The sequence below is a fragment of the Scyliorhinus canicula genome, chromosome 15 (genome assembly GCF_902713615.1).
Source record: "Scyliorhinus canicula chromosome 15, sScyCan1.1, whole genome shotgun sequence".
Taxonomy (NCBI): domain Eukaryota; kingdom Metazoa; phylum Chordata; class Chondrichthyes; order Carcharhiniformes; family Scyliorhinidae; genus Scyliorhinus; species Scyliorhinus canicula.
In genome coordinates this window covers 31,722,762-31,739,966 of record NC_052160.1, presented here as the reverse complement: position 1 = coordinate 31,739,966, position 17,205 = coordinate 31,722,762, and the positions used below count along the sequence as shown (strand labels likewise).

The 17,205-nt window shown below is 48.0% G+C and overlaps 1 protein-coding gene across 1 annotated transcript in view; it reads right to left on the bottom strand.

Moving 5' to 3' along the window:
* The window catches only part of LOC119978502 (netrin-3-like), a 378,885-nt gene that overhangs the window by 4,391 nt on the left and 357,289 nt on the right, over positions 1 to 17,205 (bottom strand). The gene's annotated exons all lie outside the window — the stretch shown is intronic.

The window sequence follows — 17,205 nt, the reverse complement described above, 5'->3', positions numbered from 1 at the left end:
TTGAACTAACTGGCACCATCTGTCGAAAGCCTTCTTATTACATCTTGAGCGCTGGCCTGCAGCTGCTGAATTGCCAGTTGGTAAAAGGTACATACACAACTTTGTTCTCAGCTGGTGTGTGACAATATTCCTAAACCAGGAATAGGGAAATATATCCCATCACTGTGGAGAATCACAGGCTCAAATTATCACTCTGGGATAGGATATTGATTTGAAAGAGAATAAGCTAATGAGTATCAGATCATACCTATTTATTTCTATTTGTGCCATCAATTCATCCATCTTGTCACAACCACTGCTTGCACTAAGTCAAGAGCCTTTAATTATGTGGTTTTACCATGTTTCCCTATCATGACTATACGCTGGTGTACTGATCATAGAATCATAGAATTTACAGTGCAGAAGGAGGCTATTCGGCCCAGCAAGTCTGCACCAGCCCTTGGAAAGAGCACCCTACCTAAGCGCACACCCCCACCCAATCCCTGTAACCCAGTAACCCCACCCAACCTTTTTGGACACTAAGGGCAATTTAGCATGGCAAATCCACCTAACCTGCACATTTTTAGACTGTGGGAGGAAAGCGGAGCACCCGGAGGAAAGCAACGCACACACGGGGAGAAAGTGCAAACTCTGCACAGACAGTGAGCAAGCCGGGAATTGAACCTGGGACCCTGGAGCTGCAAAGCAATTGTGCTAACCACTATACTACCGTGCCCCCCTGAAATGTTAGTATGCTCTGTCTCTTCCTGTTCTAGACTTGAAAAGGTTCACGACGTATGGGGAGAGCACGGGAGCATGGCGTTGAGATAGAAAATCAACCATGATCATGGCTCGAAGGGCAGAATGACCTACTCCACCTCCTATTTTCTATGTTCCTATGGTTATCATTACCCATATTGCTATCCTGAATTAGTGTCCTTTCACTTTCGAAAATTCCCCTCACCTGATGCTTCCCTCAGCCTCACTAATTAGTTTAAAGTCCTCTCTACAGTCTTAGTTGTCCAACGTCTATCACATCACCTCTTTTCTTTCGAAGAGAGAGCCCCAACCTGTTGAGTCTTTCTCAACAGTTATAACTTCTCAGATCCAAATCATAGAAATTTGTATCACAGAAAGAGAACATTTAGCCTATCATGATTGGCCTATGCTGACTCTTGGTCCCACACGCCAGCATTTTGTCTTTCGCCCTCATCCTCAAGTGCCAATGCAGCTCCAATTATGAAATTAGCTTTCACCACTTTTTCTGGTCCAGCACACCAGCCTCAACAACTGAAAAAAAAATTTCTCTTCTATATCTTTTTTAATGATTTTGAATCTTAAAACTCTGATATTGACCCACTTGCCAGAGGGAATATTTTTTCTCTATTTACTCTATCAAAACCTCTCTTCATCGTTTTCAACATCTCTTTATAACTGAAATCTCTGGGGACACCCTGTTAAGTCCCCCTGTACTGTTTCTAAGACTGCAACATCTTACGTGCGGTACCCAGAATTATTTTATTCTATCACAGGGTGTGGGCATCAGTGGCTATGCCAGCATTTAGCACCGAACCCGAATTGCCCTTGCGAAATGGTGGTGAGCCACCTTTTTAAACCTCTGCAGTCCATGTGATGTCATTACACCCACAGTGTTGTTTGGGAGGGAGTGCTAGGATTTTCACCCAATGACAGTGAAAGAACAACGATATCGTTCCAAGTCAGGATGGTGTATGGCTTGGAGGGGAACCTGCAGGATGTAGTGTTCTATGCATCTCCTCCCCTAGGTGGTAGAGATCATGGGTTTGGAAGGTGCTATCGAAGGAGCCTTGGTGAGTTGCTGCAGTGTATCTTGCAGATGATACACACTGTGCGCAGTGGTGGTGGGTGTGGATGTTTTAAGGTGGTGGATGGGATGCTAATCAAGTGGGCTGCTTTTTCCTGGATTGTTCACAATGCTCTATCGATGGCCTAACCAGTAATTTATAAAGTTCTAGCATGTTGTCTTTGCTTTTATATTCTATTCAATTTATAAACCTGCATGACATCAATGCATTTTGGCCACATTATCAACTTGCCCTGCCACCTTTAAGAATTTTTACATATTGACACAACAGTCTATGCTCATCTACACGCTTCAAAATCATGGAAATCAAGGAAATAGCAGAGACTTTAAATAAGTAATTTGAAAAGTCTTTCTTCACAGTAAAAGACCATATAAGGATCCCTATAATAGCAGAAAATTAAGGCAAAAGTAGGAGGGTGTCGGTTGGCATGGAGATTGGAAGATCTTAAAACAATCACCGCCACCAAAAAAAAGTACTTGGAGAACTAATGGGGACTAAAATCTAATGAATCCCATGGACCTGATAACCTGCATCCTCATGTCTTAAAAGATGAAGGAGCTGCGCTGCGAAAGCTAGTGACTCCAAACAAACCTGTTGGACTTCAACCTGGTGATGTAAGACTTCTTACTGAAAAGAAGTGGCTACACAGACAGTGGATGCAATGGTTGTGATGTGCCAAAATTCCCTAGATTGTGGAAAGGACCCAGGTTGAAAAGCTGCAAATGTAACACCACTATTGAAGAAAGCAAGGAAACAAAAACAGGAAACTATAGGTTTCTATGGGCTATAGTTAGCCTTACACCTGTCATTGGGAAAATGTGGGATTCCACTATTAAGGAATTAGTATCTGGATATTTAGAAAATCATAATACAATTAAAGAGAAGCAACATGTCTTTATGAAAGGGAAACTGTATTTGACAAATTTATTAGAGGAGATAACGAACATGGTGGATACAAGGAAACAAGTAGATGTAGGATTAAATTTTCCAATCCCGTCATAGGCAGGTTTTGTGTCGGACCGGAGTGGAACATTCGGAGAAACAAAAAGTTGGATTCCTGCCAGCAGAAAAACTAGTTGGAATTTTTCCCTCACTGTTTTCAGGTCTAGATGATGGCAGGTCGGCTTTCCCGTCGATCTATGTTAGGAGTGCCATTTGCATGCATTACCTTGTCATAAATACACTTTATAAAAGCAACTCACCGGAATCACGTTCCTCCTCCCAATTATGTACCATGCCAATAGGATATTAGACTGCTCTAAATCACGAACAAATTTAAGTGGTAAGCAGCCATCCATGCTCATTTCACTTGTGACTTCGAGGTGAGTGCAACATTCAAAGCCTACCTGCAACAGCGCTGCTTTGGCTCCTCAGCGATGCCTGTGTTGGTCGTTACTGGTGGGGGTCTAAAGTTGGGCTATTCACCATGGCTGCCTTGGGTGTTGAGCTGATTTGCTCACCATGGCTGCCTCAGGTGTTGAGTTGGTCTGTTCACAGTGGCTGCCTTGGGTGTTGAGCTGGTTTGCTCACCAAATCTGCTATACTTATTAGGCAGGGCTGCACTCCAAAACAGAGACTGGCATAGAGACCAGTGTTATGTTCTTATACAGAGATAATTATTGAGTTGGCAGACTAAAGAAAATCTCGTTCAAGACTATTTAATTTTATTTTAGTATAATGAACTGTGGGCAGGAAACTAATGCTAATGGAACTAATACAAACACGACTAACCATGATAATTTCTCCTCTAGACTCCCACCAGGCTACAGTGTCACATGTAATTACTTGCGTGCCACCTACTGGTCGGAGGCTACACATATTTACACATACACTTGTTTATGCATATCATTACAACCAGGGTGGGGAGATGACAGAGATAGTGAAGGGAGCTTGTAGTGTCGGAGGGGCGATTCAATGGTAGGCAGAAGGAAGTTTGGAGGTGGGGAAACTGGAGCCGGACATGGAACAATAGAAGACAGACACAGAAAGGATGATGTTGGATCAGGTTGCAGACAAGAGGAATTGGATGCAGACTCTAGAGTAGAAAAGGTAGGTAGGGGTTAATGTGGTACAAAACAAAGGGTTGTATAGAGACTCATTGAGTAAAGAAAAGGGAAACAGTCCTGTGGTCATTCATTGAGGCCCTAGTTTGTTAGGCCGTGATTGGCTGCAATGACTTCACCTACTTTGGCAGCAGACTTTTCAGATGGGCACCTGAGGCCTCTACAAGGTGTTGGGGAGGTACCTCCAAGTTTTCCAAACCAGTTTGGAAAATATCAAGGGTGCCATGGCTAAACTGCATGTAGACCTTGAAGCAAAGCCTAAATATTTTAGGGTCCACACAGTCCCCTATGTGCTACTGGTGAAGGTTGAGGCAGAAATAAGCTGACTAGAGGGCCTCAGGATCATTTGGCCAGTAAGATTCACTGATTGGGCAACACCGGTCATCCCCAGCCTTAAACTGGACAAAATTGTTCAACTTTGCGGCAACTATAAATTGACAGTGAATAGGGCCTTCCGATTTTAAAAAAATTGAATTAGGGGATGTGGGCATCGATGGTTAGGCCAGCATTTATTGTCCATCCCTAATTGCCCTTCAGAAGTTGATGGTGAGCTGCCTATTTGAACGGCTGCAGTCTCTGGGGTGTAGGTACACCTACTGTGCTGTTAGGGAGGGAGTTCCAGGATTTTGCCCCAACGACAGTGAATAAACGATGATGTATTTCCAAGTCAGGATGGTGAGTGACTTGAAGGTTCTTTCTCTTGTCCTCCAGATGGTAGTAGTCGTGGGTTTGGAAGGGGCTGTCTAAGGAACCTTGGGGAGTTACTGCAGTGCATCTTGTAGATGGTACACATGGCTGCCACTGTTCATCGGTGGTGGAGGGTTTAAATGTTTGTGGAAGGGGGAACAATCAAGCGGGCTGTTTTGTCCTGTTGAGCTTCTGGAATTTGTTGGAGCTGCACTTATCCAGCCAAGTGGAGAGTATTCCATTACACTCCTGACCTGTGCCTTGTAGATGGTGGACAGGCTTTGGGGGGCCAGGAGATGAGTTACTCGCTGTAGGATTCCTAGCCTTTGACCTGCCCTGGTAGCCACAGTATTAATATGACTAGTCCAATTCAGTTTCTGATCAATGATAACCCCCAGGATGTTAATTGTGTGGGATTCAGCGATGATAATATCATTGAATGTCAAGGGGTGATGATTAGATCATCACTTGTAGGATATGGTCATTGCCTGGCACTTGTGTGGCACAAATGTAACTTGCCACTTGTCATACCAAGCCTGGATATTGTCCAGGTCATGCTGAATTTTGGCAATTCATTATCTGAGGAGTTGCAATGGTGCTTAACATTGTACAGTCATCCGCAAACATCCCCACTTCTGACCGTAGGTGGGGAGTGTGGTAGTCTGTGTAGAGGTATTACAGTACCTAGTAATGCTGGAACACCATTGGTAGATAATGTATGCTTGCTATTGGTTGAGCCTGTATGGTAGCTCCACCCTGCAAGGCGGGGTATAAGAGCCCGTGCCGCCCCAGCAGCTTCATTTCTGTACCTGAGCTGCTGGGGGAAACATCTAGCTTATAAAAGCCTTCAGTTGTACTACAACTTCGCTTTAGTAGTCATTGATTGTGCATCAATTTAATAAGCTAGATTTAAAGAATGGAGCTCCGAATCAAGCCGGAGTGTCTGCAACTCAGCACCCACGCAGTAAACTCGGCGGCAACTTTCAAGCATTGGCTAGCGTGCTTCAATGGCTACCTCGGAATGGCAGAAAACACACCCACAAGAGAACAGAAACTGCAGATCCTGAACTCGAGGGTGAGCCCAGAAGTCTACACCCTCATCGAGGACGCGGATGACTTTGATGCCGTGATGGAAAGGACATTAGATTCGCCCTGTGAATCAGGTCTACGCCCGGCATCTACTAGCAACGAGGCGACAAATTCCTGGTGAGTCACTAGAAGAATTCTACCGTGCGCTCTAGTGTTAGGGAGAAACTGCAGCTGCTCGCAAGTTTCAGCAAACGACCACACTGAACTGTTGATTCGGGACGCTTTCGTTGCGGGTATGCTGTCCTCTCAAATCCGCCAGCGTTTGCTGGAGAAAGAAACTCTAGGCCTCAAGGAGGCACGGCCCTTTTCTGGCTCCCTGGATGTGGCCTCCCGAGACGCCCGCGCCTACAACCCCGACCGCGCGGCAGCCCCCTGGGCAGCGTGGAATCGCTCTGCAGCCGACTCCGAGGCGATGCCCCACAAGCTTGCGCTGCAAGACGGCCCAGCAACCCTGGGGGGCCCCGCTGCTATTTTTGCGGGCAGGCCAAACACCCCCGTCAGTGCTGCCCAGTCCGTTCGTCCACCTGTAAAGGGTGCGGCAAAAAGAGCCATTTCGTGGCGGTATGCCAGGCCCGGGCGGTCGCTGCGGTCTCCGGAAGCGAATGCGGACCGCCACTACATCCCTCTCCAAGGGCCCCGTGCGGCCAGCGAACGCCGCCACCTTCCTCCTCCAGGGCCACGTGTGGCCTCCGGGCGCCGCCATCTTGTTCCGCGGAAGGCGCGTGCGATGGATGGGCGCCGCCATTTTGTGCACCCACAGCTACGTGCGACCAGTGGGCGCTGCCATCTTGGATGGACTCCCAGGCCCTCAGTGCAGATGACCACACACTGCCCGACGAGAACACCCAGCTGCTGCCACGATTAGCCTCGGTGACCCTGGACCAGTCTCGGCCTCGAACACTCTCAACTGCTACTACAACAGTGCTAATCAACGGACACGCGACGTCCTGCTTAATCGACTCTAGGAGCACGGAGAGGTTCATACACCCCGACACGGTAAGGCGCTGTTCTCTCCCCGTCCATCCTGTTAATCAAAAAATCTCCCTGGCCTCTGGTTCCCACTCAGTAGAGATAAAGGGGTTCTGTGTAGCAAATCTCACGGTCCAGGGAAGGGAGTTCAAAAATTACCAACTCTACGTCCTTCCCCACCTCTGCGCAGCCACACTCCTAGGGTTAGACTTCCAGTGCAACCTCCAAAATTGATACACCATCAATTGGACACGAGACGAAGATGAGATCCAAACAAAAGGCTTTAATGCACAAGATTTGTACCCGGCAGTAGAATGGCCGACTGCCGGGAAGCACGGGTTCTTATATCCAGCCTTGTAGGCGGAGCTACCTACTTCTCAGCCAATCGGCTGAGAGGCACATGACTTACCCGGGCCAATGGGCAGCGAGTCCTCTGCACCAATAGTAGCTCACTTCTAAGGTACCGTAATACCCCTAGTCATACTACCACAAAAGTCTAACTTTCAAATTCGGCGGCCCTATACCCCCTCTCACTGTTGCCTCGCGACCCTCAAGGTCGATCCCCCTTCCCTATTTGCGAACCTCACCTCGGATTGCAAACCCGTCATCACCAGGAGCAGACGGTACAGTGTCCAGGATCGGATCTTTATTAGGTCAGAGGTCCAATGGCTACTGAGGGAAGGAGTCATTGAAGCTAGCAACAGTCCCTGGAGAGCTCAAGTAGTGGTGGTAAAGACCGGGGAGAAGAATAGGTTGGTTATCGACTACAGTCAGACAATCAACAGGTTTACGCAGCTGGACGCGTACCCTCTCCCCCGCATATCCGACCTGGTAAACTTGATCGCGCAATACAAGGTCTTCTCCACGGTGGACCTCAAGTCCGCCTACCACCAGCTCCCCATCCGCACGAGTGACCGCAAGTGCACTGCCTTTGAGGCAGATGGGCGGCTCTACCACTTTTTAAGTGTTCCTTTTGGTGTCACTAACGGGGTCTCAGTCTTCCAGCGAGAGATGGACCGAATGGTGGACCGATACGGTTTACGGGCAACATTCCCGTATCTCGATAATGTCACCATCTGCGGCCACGACCAGCAGGACCACGACACCAACCTCCGAAAATTCCTCCAGACCGCGAAAATCCTTAACCTTACGTATAACAAGGGTAAATGCGTGTTTAGCACCGACCGCCTAGCCATCCTCGGCTATGTAGTGCAAAATGGAGTTATAGGCCCTGACCCTGAACGCATTCGCCCCCTTATGGAGTTTCCCCTCCCTCACTCCAAGGCCCTGAAGCGCTGCCTAGGTTTTATTTCTTACTGCGCCCAGTGGGTCCCCAACTATGCAGACAAGACCCTTCCTCTGATCCAATACACAGTCTTTCCCCTGTCGATAGAGGCCCGCCAGGCCTTCAGCCGCATCAAAGCAGATATTGCAAAGGCCACAATGCACGCCATCGACGAGTCCCGCCTCTTCCAGGTTGAGAGCAATGCATCCGACGTAGCTCTGGCGGCCACCCTCCACCAAACCTCAACCAGACCCCTGCCCTTCTTCTCACGTACCCTCCATGCTTCCGAAATCCGCCATTCCTCAGTCGAAAAGGAGGCCCAGGCCATAGTACAAGCTGTGCGACATTGGAGGCATTACCTGGCCGGCACTCTCCTCACTGACCAACGGTCGGTCGCCTTCATGTTCGATAATGCACAGCGGGGCAAGATAAAAAATGATAAGATCTTGCGGTGGAGGATCGAACTCTCCACCTATAACTACGAGATCTTGTATCGTCCCGGGAAGCTAAACGAGCCTCCTGATGCCCTGTCCCATGGCACATGTGCCAACGCACAAGTGGACTGTCTCCAAGCCCTCCACGAGGACCTCTGCCACCCGGGGAGTCACTCGCTTCTTCCATTTTGTCAAGACCCGCAACCTGCCCTACTCCATCGAGGAGGTCAGGACAGCCACCAGGAATTGCCAAATCTGCGCGGAGTACAAGCCGCACTTCTACCGACCAGAGAAAGTGCACCTGATAAAGGCTTCCCGTCCCTTTTAATGCCTCAGCATGGACTTCAAAGGTCTCCTCCCCTCCACCGACCGCAACACGTACTTCCTGAACGTGATTGACGAGTACTCCCGACTCCCATTCGCCATCCCCTGCCCCGACATGACCGCAACCACTGTCAGCAAAGCCCTCAATAGCATCTTTACACTGTTCGGGTTCCCTGCTTACATACATAGTGATAGGGGGTCCTCCTTCATGAGTGACGAACTGCGTCAATTCCTGCTCAGCAGGGGCATTGCCTCGAGCAGGACGACCAGTTACAACCCCTGGGGTAACGGACAGGTAGAAAGGGAGAACGGAATGGTCTAAAAGACCGTCCTACTGGCCCTATGGTCTAGAAATCTCCCAGTCTCCTGCTGGCAGGAAGTCCTCCCGGATGCCCTCCACTCCATCCGGTTCCTGCTCTGCACCATGACCAACCAAACACCTCATGAACGTCTCCTTGTTTTCCCCGGGAAGTCCTCCACTGGGACCTCGCTCCCAACCTGGCTGGCAGCCCTCGGAACCATCCTGCTCCGAAAACACATGCGGGCGCACAAGTCGGACCCGTTGGTCGAGAGGGTGCACCTTCTCCACGCTAACCCCCAGTCCGCCTATGTGGTGTACCCTGACAGCCGACAAGACACGGTCTCCCTATGAGATCTGGCGCCCGCTGGATCCCCGCGCACACCCCGCCACCAGTCCCACCCACCATCCCACCGGTGCACCTTACAGCTGCCCCCTACCCAGGAGGATCAGTTCTTCCACCGGCCCCGTCTAGGCCCCCCCGCCCACCGGCGCACCACGCAGATGCTCCATTCCCAGGTCAATCAGCTCCCCCACCAGCGCCATCTAGGGGTGTTGAAGCTGCCACAGAGATCGAAACTACGCTCCCGGAGTCACAGACACCAAAACCTCCACCGGCATCACCACCGAAGCTTCGACAATCACAGAGGACGACCAGGGCCCCCAATCGACTGATTGCTTCATTTTAACATGTATATAGTTAATTGTAAAATTGTAAAATTGTAAAATTGTAAATAGTTACGATAATAAGGCAAAACACTGTACGGAGGCATTACGGTACCTCCATAACCATAACTTCTACCACGTTACCATGTTGTAATACCAAGCCACCACCCCCTCCAGACTCTTTTTTTTAACAGGGAGTGAATGTGGTAGTCTGTGTAGAGGTATTACGGTACCTAGTAATGCTGGAACACCATTGGTAGATAATTTATGTTTGCTATTGGTCGAGCCTGTATGGTAGCTCTGTCCTGCAAGGCGGGGTATAAGAGCCCATGCCGCCCCAGCAGCTTGCTTTCTGTACCTGAGCTGCTGGGGGAAACATTTAGCTTATTAAAGCCTTCAGTTGTACTACAACCTCGCTACAGTAGTCATTGATTGTGCATCAGGGAGATCATTGATGAAGCAGCTGAAAATGGTTGGGCCTAGGATACTATCCTGAGGAACTCTTGCAGTGATTTCCAGGAGCTGAGATGATTGACCTCCAACCATCACAACCATCTTCCTTTGTGCCAGGTATGACTCCAACCAGCAGAGAGTTTTCCCCCTGATTCCCATTGACTCCAGTTTAGTCCAGGCTCCTTGGTGCCATACTGAGTCAAATGCTGACTTGAAGTCAAGGGCAGTCACTCTCACCTCACCTCTGGCATTCAGCTCTTTTGTCCATGTATGAACCAATGCTATAATGAGGTCAGGAGCTGAGTGATTCTGGTGGAACCAAACTGAACGTCCGTGAGCAGGTTATTGGTGAGTAAGTACTGCATGACAGTACTGTTGATGACTCCTTCCATCACTTTGCTGATGATGGAGAGTGGACTGATAGGGTGGTAATTGGCTGGGTTGGATTTGTCCTATTTCTTGTGTACAGGACACACCTGGATCATTTTCCATTTTGCCGGGAAGATGTTAATGCTGTAACTGTACTGGAACAGCTTGGCTCGGGGTGCGGCAAGTTCTGAAACACAATTCTTTTTTTTAATATAAATTTGGAGTACCCAATTCATTTTTTCCAATTAAGGGCAATTTAAGGGGCAGCAGGGTAGCATGGGCCAGCAGGGTAGCATGGTGGTTAGCATAAATGCTTCACAGCTCCAGGGTCCCAGGTTCGATTCCCGGCTGGGTCACTGTCTGTGTTGAGTCTGCACGTTCTCCCCGTGTGTGCGTGGGTTTCCTCCGGGTGCTCCGGTTTCCTCCCACAGTCCAAAGATGTGCGGGTTAGGTGGATTGGCCATGCTAAAAAATTGCCCGTAGTGTCCTAAAAAAAACCAAGTAAGGTTAATGGGGGTGGGGGGGGTTGTTGGGTTACGGGTATAGGGTGGATACGTGGGTTTGAGTAGGGTGATCATGGCTCGGCACAACATTGAGGGCCGAAGGGCCTGTTCTGTGCTGTACTGTTCTATGTTCTATGTTCTAGTGTGGTCAATCCACCTACCCGAACATCATTGGGCTGTGGGAGCGAAACCCACGCAAACACGGGGGGAATATACAAACTCCACAAGGACAGTGACCCAGAGCCGGGATTGAACCTGGGACCACGGCACCGTGAGGCAGCAGCGCTAACCACTGTGCCACCATGCTGCCTAAGAAACACAATTCTTCAGCATTATTGTCAGGTCTCATAGCCTTTGCAGTATCAAGTGCCTTCAGCCATTTCTTGATATCATGTGGAGTGAATCGTATTGGTTTAAGACTGACATCAGTGATGATGGGGACCTCTGGAGGAGACCAAGATGGATCTTTCACTCGGCACTCGGCTGAAGATTGTTGTGAATGCCTCAGTTTTCTGAGGATGGGGATATTTGTAGAGGCTCCTCCTCCAGTAAGTTGTTTAATTATGCACCACCATTCACGGCTGGATGTGGCAGGATTCCAGAGCTTAGTTCTGATGCATTAGTTGTGGAATCACTTAGTACTGTATATTACTTCCTGCTTATGCTGTTCGGCACACAAGTAGTCCTGTGTTGTAGCTTCACCAGGTCAACGCCTCATTTTTAGGTTCGCCTGGTGTTGCTCCTGGCATGCTCTCCTGCACTCTTCGTTGAACCAGGGTTGATCCCCTGGCTTGGTGATAATGTTAGAGTGGGGGATATGCCAGGATATGAGATTGTAGAATTGCGGTTGAATACAATTCTGCCATTGATGATGGTCCACAGTGCCTCAAGGATGCCCAATCTTGAATTGTTAGATCTGTTCAAAATCTCTCCCAATTAGCACGGTGGCAGTGCCACACAACAAGATGGAGGGTATCCTCAATGTGAAGATGGGACTTTGTCTCCACAAGTACTGTGCGGTGGTCACTTCAACTGATACTATCATGGACAGATACACCCGCAGCTGGCAGGTTAGTGAGGATGAGGTCAAGTATGTTTTTCCCTCTTGTTGGTTCCCTCACCTCCTGCTGCAGTCCCAGTCTAGCAGCTATGTCATTTAGCACCCGGCCAGCTTGGTCTGCGGTGGTATAACCAAGCCATTCTTGCTGATGGTTATTGAAGTCCTCCACCCAGAGCATATTCTGCGCCCTCGCCACCCTCAATGCTTCCTCCAAGTGGTGTTCAACATGGGGGAGTACTGATTCATCAGCTGATGGTGGCCGGTACACGGTAACCAGCAGGTTTCCTTGCTCATGCTTCACCTAAAGCCATGAGACTTAATGGGGTCCAGAGTCAATGTTGAGGACTCCCAGGGGAACTCCCTTCTGTTTGTATACCACTGTGCCACAACCTCTGCTAGATCTCTCCTGCTGGTGAGACAAGACATACCCAGGAATGGTGACAGTGATGTCTGGGACATTGTTTGTAAGATGTAATTCTGTGAATATGACTATGTCAGGCTGTTGCTTGACTAATCTGTGTGACAGCTCTCCCAACTTTGGCACAAGCCCCCATATGTTAGTAAGGAGGACATTGCAGGGTCTTCCGGGCTGGGTTTGCTGTTGTCATTTCGGTGCCTGCGTCAATGCTGGGTGGTCCTTATGGTTTTATTTCTTTTTTGTGTTTTCTTGGTGGTTGAATGCAAGTGAGTGGCTTGCTAGGCCATTTCAGAGGGCATTTCAGAGTCAACCACATTGCTGTGGGCCTGGAGTCACGTGTAGGCCAGACCAAGTAAGGATGGCAGATTTACTTCTCTAAAGGACATTAATAAACCAGATGAGTTTTTACGACAATCGACAATGGTTTCATGGTCATCATTAGACTTTTAATTCAAGATATTTTGAGTTTAAATTCTACCACATGCCATGATGGGATTTGAAGCCAGGTCCCCAGATCATTATCTTGAGTCTGTGGATTACTAGTCCAGTGACAATACCACTACACCACCACTTCTCCGATTGAACAAGTATCTGATGCTGCGAATCAAAGATTTGTATGTGAAATTGACTGCAGGTCATTTGTTTACAAAGCTTGATATGAGCCACACATATCTCCAATTGGAATTAAGCCCTGAGTCCAGACAATATGGGGGCTGACACGTATGCCGGTTAATGTGGATGACATATTGGTCAGGAGTATAATGGAACGAGAACATTTGAGCAAATTGGTCTAAGTTCTCCGCTGCTGTTCAGAGATGAGTGTCCGCCTCAAACAAGAGAAGTGCATCTTCCACGTCACGGAGATCATTTACCTGGGGTACCGCGTAGACCGGGATGGACTACACCTATGGAAGAGAAGGTGCGAGCAATTTAACAGGACCCACACTGGAAAACACTACTGAGCTGCGCTCGTTTCTGAATTATTATGGAAACTTCTTTCTTGGACCCGCAACCTTATTACCTCCCATGCACTTCCTACTGAAAAACCACCCCCCGGAATTAGCGTAGAGAGCACCACAGGTTGCTCAAGTAAAATGGCAATTGACTTCATCCGGCCTACTAACACACTTCGTTCTTGCCGAACCGCTGGTAGTTACATACGATGCCTCACCATATGGCATTGCCGCTGTATTATCACACTGCATGGATGACAGTAGAGAACGGCCAATTGCATTCAACTTCAGAACACTGGCCAAGACAGAATAAAACCATGCACATATTGAAACAGGAGTGGCCGTAATTTTCACAATCAAAAAGTTCCAACAGTACGTGTATGGATGCCATTTTACGATACTGATGGACCACAAACCAGTGCTGGGAATCTTCAAGGAGGACAAGGCTATCCCATGTATAGCGTTGGCCTGGACCCAGAGATGGGCCCTCTTATTGATGGAATATGAATATATGTTTGAGCATCGTCCACGCACTCAGATCGCGAAGGCAGATGCATTGAGTAGGCTTCCGCTGCCGACACAAGCCCCAAACTCTCCCCCCCACTTCCAGAGCTGACAAAGTTGTAGCCACACTGAACTTCATGGATCTGTTGTCAGTCACAGAGGCCCAAATACGTGAGTGGATGCAAACAGATCATTTATTGTCCAAGGTCCGCCATAGCGTGCTTTACGGGTTTCAACATCAGAAACTACCCAACAGGTCAAGGGTTTTTTTGACCAGGATAGCGGAATTCAGAGTCGAAGATAGAATCCTTCTCTAGGGAACTCAGGTTGTGGTCCCACACAAGGGTCAGGACTTCAATTGCGAGATTTGCATCCGGGTGTATCAAAAATGTAATGCTCACCCGTAGTTATGACTGGTAGCCAGGCCTGGATGTGTAGATAACCGACTCGCACATCAGTGTGGTGTTTGCCAAGAAAAGCAGAAGTTCCCACCTGTCGCACCTATTCACCCATCAGAATGGCCAGGATGGCCTTGGGTGCTGCTTCATACCGATTTTGCCAGTCCCTTCCAGGGCTCCATGTTTCTGATTATTGTGGATGCTCATTCAAAGTGGCTAGAGGTCCACAGGATGTTATCCACTAATCCGAAGGTGACGATTCAAAAACTGAGACTCTCATTTAGTACAGACGTATCCCAGTGATATTGGTCACCGACAACGGCATGCCTTTTACTAGTGAAGAGTTTGGGGGTTTCATGAAGACAAATATGGTCCCTTACAGTCAGAAACAGGGGAATGTATTATAGGGGCCGAAGAAATGGCTGAGCAACTAAACACGTGCTTTGGTTCTGTCTTCACAAATGAGGACACAAATAAGATACCAGAAATGTTAAGGAATGCAGGGTTTTATGAGAAAGGAACTGAAGTGATCGATATCAGTAGAGAAATGGTGTTGGGGAAATTGATGGGATTGAAGGCTGATAAATCCCCAGGGCCTGATAATCTACATCCCAGGGTACTGAAGGAGGTGGATCTAGAAATAATGGATGCATTGGTGGTCATCTTCCAGGATTCAATAGACTGCGGAACAGTTCCTGCAAATTGGAGGGTGGCTAATATAACTCCACTATTTAAAAAGGAAGGTTGAGAGAAAGCATGGAATTATAGACCAATATACTTGACATCAGCAGTGGGGAACATTCTTGAATCCATTATCAAAGATTATAAAGCAGTGCACTTAGAAAACAGTGGCAGGATCGGACAGAGTCAGCATGGATTTATGATGGGGCAATCATGCTTGACAAATGTATTAGAATTCTTCGAGAATGTAACTGGTAGAATTGACGAAGGGGAGCCAGTGGATGTAGTGTATTTGGACTTTCAGAAGGCTTTTGACAAAATCCCACATAAAAGATTAGCATGTAAAATTAAAATTCTTGGGATTGGGGGTAATGTATTGAGGTGAATAGAAAACTGGGAGACAGGAAACAAAGAGCAGGAATTAACAGGTCTTTTTCAAATTGGCAGGCAGTGATTAGTGGGGTACCGCAGGGATCGGTGCTCGTACCCCAGCTATTCACAATATATATTAATGATTTAGATGAGGGAACAAAATGTCATATCTCCAAATGTGCAGATGACACCAAGTGCGTAGGAGGGTGAGCTGTTAGGATGATGCAGAGGTTCTTCAGTGTGATTTGGAAAAGTTGAGTGAGTGGGCAAATGAGTGGCAGATGCTGTATAATTTGGATAAATGCAAGGTCATCCACTTTGGTAGCAAAAACAAGACGGCAAACTATTATCTGAATGGCCATAAATTAGGAGTGGGGAACTTGCAACAAGACCTGGGTGTCCTCGTACACCAATCACTGAAGGTAAGCATGCAGGTGCATGCAGTTAAGAAGGCAAATAGTATGCTGGCCTTCATTCCGAGAGGATTCGAGTACAGGAGCAGGGATGTCTTGTTGCAATTATACAGGGCCTTAGTAAGGCCACACCAGGAATATTGTGTGCAGTTGTGGTCTCCTTATCTCAGGAAGGATGTTCTTGTTATAGTGGGAGTGCAGCAAAGACTGATTCCTGGGATGGCAGGACCGATGTACGAAGAGAGATTGAATCGGTAAGGATTGCATTCACAGGGCAGCATGGTGGAGAAGTGGTTAGCATTGCTGCCTCACAGCGCCGAGGTCCCAGGTTCAATCCCAACTCTGGGTCACTGTCCGTATGGAGTTTGCACATTCTCCCCCTGTTTGCGTGGGTTTCGCCATCACAACCCAAAAGATGTGCAGGTTAAGTAGACTGGCCACGCTAAATTGCCCTTTAATTGGAAGAAATTAATTGGGTGCACTAAATTTTTTTTAAAAGGATTGCATCGCTGGAGTTCAGAAGAATGAGGGGGGATCTCACAGAAACCTATCAAATTCTAACGGATTGGACAAGGTAGATGCAGGAAAGATGTTCCCAATGGTGGGTGAGTCCAAAGCCAGGAGTCACGGTCTGAGGATATGGGTTAGACCATTTAGGACAGAGATAAGGAGAAATGTCTTCACCCAGAGAGTGGTAAGCTTGTGAAATTCATTAACACAGGAAGTAGTTGAATCCAAAACATTATATGGTTTCAAGGAACATTTAGATTTGGCACTGAGGGCAAAGGGGATTAAAGGATATGGCGGAAAGTGGGATTAGGCTATTGAGTTGGATGATCAGCCATGAAGGGCCAAATGGCCTCCTCCAGCTCCTATTTTTTCTATGTTTCTAAATGGGGTGCGGCACCGCCCTGCACAGTACAGCCTTGAACGGGCTGGTTGAAAGGGCAGTGCAAACTTTTAAAAGACGCTTGAAGAAGCAGACCTCTAGGTCTCTCGGTACACGTCTGGCCCAATTTTTATTTTGTTACCATACCATCCACCTGCCGTGACCAGTGTAGCACTGGCAGAACTTTTAATGGACTGAAGACTCCGGATCTTTCTCAGCCTCATGTTCCCAGACATTGGTGGGAAAATACGCCATGGACAGGAGCAGCAGGGGCGTTGCCTAGACAGGCGGATGCAGACCAGACAGTTCGGATAAGGTGACAGCAGTTTACATTCAAATCTTCAGTGATGACACCAAGTGGGTCTCAGGAACGATAATTCAACAGACATAGAACATAGAACATACAGTGCAGAAGGATGCCATTCGGCCCTTTAAGTCTGCACCGATCCACCTAAGCTCTCACTTCCACCCACTCTCCTAACCCAATAACAACTCCGAACCTTTTTGGACACTAAGGGCAATTTATCATGGTCAATCCACCTAACCTGCACGTC